Below are 6,993 nucleotides of genomic sequence, written 5' to 3'. Positions count from 1 at the left end.
CCCGCATTATTCGCTGATACATCACACAGTCCTAGACATTTGGGAAGGGTCCGACGTATGATCCAATACAACAGCCAGCAGAGTGTCTGCTGTGGACTCATCTTGTTGTGTTTCTAATAATAATAATAATAATAATAATAATAATAATAATAATAATAATAATAATAATAATAATGGTTTTAAGAGAAGAAGAGACCTCTTGGGTCATTTAGCCCAACCCCCTTCTGCCCTTGTGCTGTAGGGGCCGAATAAATGGCTTCGATGGGCCGCATCCGGCCCCCGGGCCTTAGTTTGGGGACCCCTGGTCTAAGGTAACACAGCATCTGGGGATGTTGGAAATAGCAATCTTCTTCAAGCCTCTACTAGTTACTTGTTATGTTTATGTACTGTATATGTGTGTATTGGTTTGCAGTTTTCCTTAACTCTTTGTTGTGGGAGAGGCTGCAGGCCATGTGATCAGATCTGGGCTTGTTCAGGACTCAGACTCCATTTTAGAAACGGTGTGCTTTCAAGAAGACTGTAGGAACAGTATGCCTTTAGTAGGCTTGATCGATCCACGAAAAATTTGATTCTAAACTCGTTTCAAAACTAGAGGGGGGCAGCTTTTCGTTTCTGATGGTATTTCCGAATTTGGCCCCCCAAAAAATTCGAAATTAACGAAAATTCGTTATTTTCTAAATTAATTCGTTAATGGCGGACGCGCATGCGCAATTACAGGACTCTCCCACCCTCATTTTTTGAGTGATCTTCTTCCAACTTGGTACAGTGGTAGAACACATTTAACACTGATAGCTCACCAAAATTTGGAACGTTTCCCTTATCCTCTGATTTTTGGCGAATTTTCATAGCTTTTATAATAAACCATTTTTAAATAATTGCAGAAATCTGTTCCTGGTTTGAAAGTCTTATTTCCTGTTAAATTGGGTTGTCTTTACTGTGAAAGTCATTGTTCTACTTCAGAAACTTTGTTTTTGTGGCTGAAACTTTGTTAAATTGGTGTGTGTGTGATATATACTGTGTATATATAATATATATATATAGTCCCTGCATAATGTGTGTGTGTGTGTGTGTGTGTGTGTGTATATAGGTAAAGGTAAAGGTATCCCTTGACGTTAAGTTCAGTCATGTCTGACTCTGGGGGTTGGTGCTCATCTCCATTTCTAAGCCCAAGAGCCAGTGTTGTCCATAGACACCTCCAAGGTCATGTGGCCGGCATGACTACATGGAGTGCCATTACCTTCCCGCCACAGCGGTACCTATTGATCTACTCACATTGGCATGTTTTCAAGCTGCTAGGTTGGCAGAAGCTGGAGCTAACAGCGGGCACTCACTCTGCTCCCGGGATTTGAACCTGGGACCTTTCGGTCTGCAAGTTCAGCAGCTCAGTGCTTTAACACACTTCGCCCTTTAGACTTCAGTAGGAACTGTACGCTTCAAACTTCAGTAGGAATCGTATGCCTTTACACTTCAGTAGAAACTCTTTGCTTCAGAGATCAGTAGGAAGAGTATGCTTTAGACTTCAGAACAAGCAGTATGCTTAGAGACTCTATTGGACTTTCAGACTAGACAGACATGCGGGGACATGAGAGAAGCCTCCCATAAGTGATATCGAGCTCTTTTAGATAGGGTATCATAAGGATGGTAAAAACATCAAAACATCTGAGTGTCCCCTGGGCAACATCCTTGCAGACGGCCAATTCTCTCACACCAGAAGCGACTCGAGTTGCTCCTGACACGAAAAAAAAAAAGACTAGACAGAGACTCTGTTAAACTTTCAAAACAGAGGTGCTTTGGATTGTTGATTATATGAAAAATGGTCTGGGTTACCTACACATAGAAACTACTTCAAATCCTATTTGTAACTAGATTGATATGCAAAGTACCTGTATGCTGAGTACATGAAGGTTGTGAGTAAACCAGCTATGCTACTTTTAGAGAAGTCTACTTACGTTTGTTTCTTAAAGGCATGATTTAAAGGAAATATATATTTTAAGGGAGAATAGAAAAGAACACTTTTGAAACTCTGCTGTATATATATGAAGGTTATCCAGAAAGTAAGGAGCCTCCGGTGGCCTAGGGGATAAAAGTCTCGTGACTTGAAGGTTGAGTTGCTGACCTGAAAGCTGCCAGATTCGAATCCCACCCGGGGAGAGCGTGGATGAGCTCCCTCTATCAGCTCCAGCTCCATGTGGGGACATGAGAGAAGTCTCCCACAAGGATGGTAAAAACATCAGAATATCCGGGTATCCCCTGGGCAACATCCTTGCAGACGGCCAATTCTCTCACACCAGAAGCGACTCGAGTTGCTCCTGACACGAAAAAAAAAGACTAGACATAGACTCTGTTAGACTTTCAAAACAGAGATGCTTTGGATTGTTGATTATATGAAAAATGGCCTGGGTTACCTACACATAGAAACTACTTCAAATCCTATTTCTAACTAGACTGATATGCAAAGCACCTGTATGCTGAATACATGAAGGTTGTGAGTAAACCAGCTATGCTACTTTTAGAGAAGTCTACTTACGTTTGTTTCTTAAAGGCATGATTTAAAGGAAACTATATTTTAAGGGAGAGTAGAAAAGAACACTTCTGAAACTCTGCTGTATATATATGAAGGTTATCCAGAAAGTAAGGAGCCTCCGGTGGCCTAGGGGATAAAAGTCTCGTGACTTGAAGGTTGAGTTGCTGACCTGAAAGCTGCCAGATTCGAATCCCACCCGGGGAGAGCGTGGATGAGCTCCCTCTATCAGCTCCAGCTCCATGTGGGGACATGAGAGAAGTCTCCCACAAGGATGGTAAAAACATCAGAATATCTGGGTATCCCCTGGGCAACATCCTTGCAGACGGCCAATTCTCTCACACCAGAAGCGACTCGAGTTGCTCCTGACACGAAAAAAAAAGACTAGACATAGACTCTGTTAGACTTTCAAAACAGAGATGCTTTGGATTGTTGATTATATGAAAAATGGCCTGGGTTACCTACACATAGAAACTACTTCAAATCCTATTTCTAACTAGACTGATATGCAAAGCACCTATATGCTGAGTACATGAAGGTTGTGAGTAAACCAGCTATGCTACTTTTAGAGAAGTCTACTTATGTTTGTTTCTTAAAGGCATGATTTAAAGGAAATATATATTTTAAGGGAGAATAGAAAAGAACACTTCTGAAACTCTGCTGTATATATGCGAGGGTTATCCAGAAAGTAGATTACGTTTTAGAATTAAAAATGAACCAAGTATAGGAGAAAACATTTACCATATGCAGTTGAAAGCCACACCCAAATACCACTTCTAAACATAGTTGCCATTCAAATCTAGGCACTTATCATAGCAATGAATGAGCTTGGCAACTCCTTCCCCACCAAACTCTGCCGCTTGCGTCCTCAACCAGCCGGTCACCCCTACCAGCAGCTGTGCATCGTCGCCAAAATGCTGCGTTGAGGACGCAAGCGGCAGAGTTTTGCGGGGAAGGAGTTGCCAAGCTCATTCATTATGTTTGAAATTTATATAAAAATGTAAAGGTTTCCCCTGACGTTAAGTCCAGTCATGTCTGACTCTGGGGGTTGGTGCTCATCTCAATTTCTAAGCCGAAGAGTTGGCGTTGTCCGTAGACACCTCCAAGGTCATGTGGCCGGCATGACTGCATGGAACGCCCTTACCTTCCCGCCGGAGCTGTACCTATTGATCTACTCACATTGGCATGTTTTTGAACTGCTAGGTTGGCAGGAGCTGGAGCTAACAGCGGCTGCTCATGCCGCTCCCGGGGTTTGAACCTGGGACCTTTCGGTCTGCAAGTTCAGCAGCTCAGCGCTTTAACGCACTTCACCACCGGGGCTCCTTTATATATTTATATATTGTAATTTATATTGTATTTTAATAGTTTTAAACTGTTTATGCATTGTTTGATATTGATTTTGCATGGGCATCGAATTGCTGCCATTACTGTAAGCCGCCCTGAGTCCCTTCAGGTGAGAAGGGTGGGATATAAATGTGAGAAATAAATAAATAAATAAATAAATAAATAAATAAATAAATTCATCGCTATGATAAGTGCCTAGATTTGAATGGGGACTATGTTGAGAAGTGGTATTTGGGTCTGGCTTTCAACTGCATATGGTCAATGTTTTCTCCTATACTTTGTTAGGAACCCCGGTGGCGAAGTGTGCTGCTGAACTTGCGGACTGAAAGGTCCCAGGTTCAAATCCCGGGAGCAGAATGAGCGCCCGCTGTTAGCTCCAGCTTCTGCCAACCTAGCAGTTCGAAAACATGCCAATGTGAGTAGATCAATAGGTACCGCTCTGGCGGGAAGGTAAGGGCGCTCCATGCAGTCATGACCTTGGAGGTGTCTACGGACAACGCCGGCTCTTTGGCTTAGAAATGGAGATGAGCACCAACCCCCAGAGTCAGACATGACTGGACTTAACGTCAGGGGAAACCTTTACCTTTTTATACTTTTAATTTTTAATTCCAAAACGTAATCTACTTTCTGGATAGCCCTCGTATATGTGTGTTCTTGTGCATTGACATATCTTTGTCCTTAACGGTTCAAAGACATACAGGTACAGTAGAGTCTCACTTATCCAGCATAAACGGGCCAGCAGAATGTTGGATAAGTGAATATGTTGGATAATAAGGAGGGATTAAGGAAAAGCCTATTAAATGCCAAATTAGGTTATGATTTTACAAATTAAGCACCAAAACATCATGTTATACACAAAATTTGACAGAGAAAGTAGTTCAATACGCAGTAATGCTACGTAGTAATTACTGTATTTACGAATTTAGCACCAAAATATCACGATATATTGAAAACATTGACTACAAAAATGTGTTGGATAATCCAGAATGTTGGATAAGCGAGTGTTGGATAAGTGAGACTCTACTGTACATCAGTTTAACAACTGAGAAACCTAATTGCCTTTGCTTGAATGCCATTTTTTTTTTTACCAAAAGGTTATGGCATCGTTTTTTAAAAGGTTGTAAATTCTAACAAGGTCATATCTTTCCAAAGATCCGTAACATCTCCAAAAAATTATGGAAATTTCCATTCTCCCAAAGAAAGCATTGTGGAATGTAATATTCCTCATGGAGATGTCTAAAGTCAGGTCCATGTGTGACCTTGATTCCTGCAAAAGAAATTTGATTTATTTTTTATTTTACAGGTAAAGCAGGATGTAGAGGAGATTGTGAAAATAATTTTGCCCCACTGAAACTGCCCAGCTTTATTCCTCAGCTAGCAACTAAATCATATAGGGAGAATGCACCTGGGTTAGGCAATCATACATCTTCTCCCATCCCAGCTGAGGCCAATGGGGAAATCAATGGGGCCCAAAGGTTTGCATAGTGCAGAAGCAAGGATAGGAAAAGCAAAGCACAAGGAAGGAATATATGCAAAGAAATATGGCATCGCTTACAAGACTGAGTGGCTTTTATTTTAGCTTCCATGGAGATAAACTCACTTCTGCAGAGTGATATTAAAGTCCCAGGTATGTTTATAAATTATGGCATTGGGTTACAATATAATGGGCTCTAGAAAGATGCAAATCATGCCTTTTGCTCTTTATTTATTTATTGTGTCAGAAGCGAATTGAGGTTACAGTTATAATGTATATAACTGTATATATAATGTACATATATTACCTTCTCCATTTCGGCACATGTTGCACTTTGCCTGGGTTCTATGAATTAGTCTCCAGTGTTAATATTGTATGTTTTATGTTGATTTTAACAATTGTTTTTACTGTAATTGATGTTTTTATTGGATAACTGTTTTATTGCTGTGTTTTGATACAGTAGAGTCTCGCTTATCCAACGTAAACGGGCCCGCAGAACGTTGGATAAGTGAATATGTTGGATAATAAGGAGGCATTAAAGAAAAGCCTATTAAACATCAAATTAGGTTATGATTTTACAAATGAAGCACCAAAACATCATGTTATGCAACAAATTTGACAGAAAAAGTAGTTCAATACGCAGTAATGCTGTGTAGTAATTACTGTAGTTACGAATTTAGCACCAAAATATCATGATGTATTGAAAATATTGACTACAAAAATGCGTTGGATAATCCAGAACGTTGGATAAGCGAGTGTTGGATAAGTGAGACTCTACTGTATTTGATTTTTTTTATCGGGCTAGGCCCCATGTAAGCCGCCCCGAGTCCCTTCGGGGAGATGGGGCGGAGTATAAAAATAAAGTTATTATTATTATTATTATTATTATTAGAAACACAACAAGATGTATGTATATATAATGTACTAGAGTATAAGCCGACCCGAATATAAGCCGAGGCACCTAATTTTACCACAAAAAAAACTGGGAAAACATTGACTCCAGTATAAGCCGAGGGTGGTAAATTTCAGAAATAAAAATAGATACAGTAGAGTCTCACTTATATCCAACACTCGCTTATCCAATGTTCTGGATTATCAAACGCATTTTTGTAGTCAGTGTTTCACTTTGAAATGGTCATATGACTGGTCAAACAAATAAATTATTATTATTATTATTATTATTATTATTATTTGTAGTCAATGTTTTCAATACATCGTGATATTTTGGTGTTAAATTCGTAACTACAGTAATTACTACATAGCATTACTGTGCATTGAACTACTTTTTCTGTCAAATTTGTTGTATAACATGATGTTTTGGTGCCTAATTTGTAAAATCATAACCTAATTTGATGTTTAATAGGCTTTTCCTTAGTCTTTCCTTATTATCCAACATATTTGCTTATCCAACGTTCTGCCGGCCCATTTACGTTGGATAAGCGAGACTCTACTGTACCAATAAAATTACAGTAATTGAGGCATCTGTAGGTTAAATGTTTTTTGAATATTTATATCAAGTTCAAATTTAAGATAAGACGGTCCAGTGCTGATCAAATCATTATTCTCATCTTCTTCAATGTAAATGTGTATCCTTTTAATAATAATACAAAACATCATTTTATACAACAAATTTGACAGAAAAAGTAGTTCAATA

The 6,993-nt window shown here is 39.4% G+C and overlaps 1 protein-coding gene across 1 annotated transcript in view; it reads left to right on the top strand.

The window, feature by feature from the left end:
• Positions 1-5,197: 5,197 nt before the first annotated feature.
• doc2b (double C2 domain beta) overlaps positions 5,198-6,993 on the top strand; it is a 153,294-nt gene continuing 151,498 nt past the window's right edge. The window contains exon 1 of the mRNA XM_062958948.1: positions 5,198-5,492. The gene's annotated coding sequence lies outside the window, so the exon portion shown is untranslated. The remainder of the gene's footprint in view (positions 5,493-6,993) is intronic.

The sequence above is a fragment of the Anolis carolinensis genome, unplaced genomic scaffold (genome assembly GCF_035594765.1).
Source record: "Anolis carolinensis isolate JA03-04 unplaced genomic scaffold, rAnoCar3.1.pri scaffold_7, whole genome shotgun sequence".
In the NCBI taxonomy this organism is placed as follows: Eukaryota; Metazoa; Chordata; class Lepidosauria; order Squamata; family Dactyloidae; genus Anolis; species Anolis carolinensis.
This window is presented reverse-complemented; position numbering and strand designations above follow the sequence as displayed.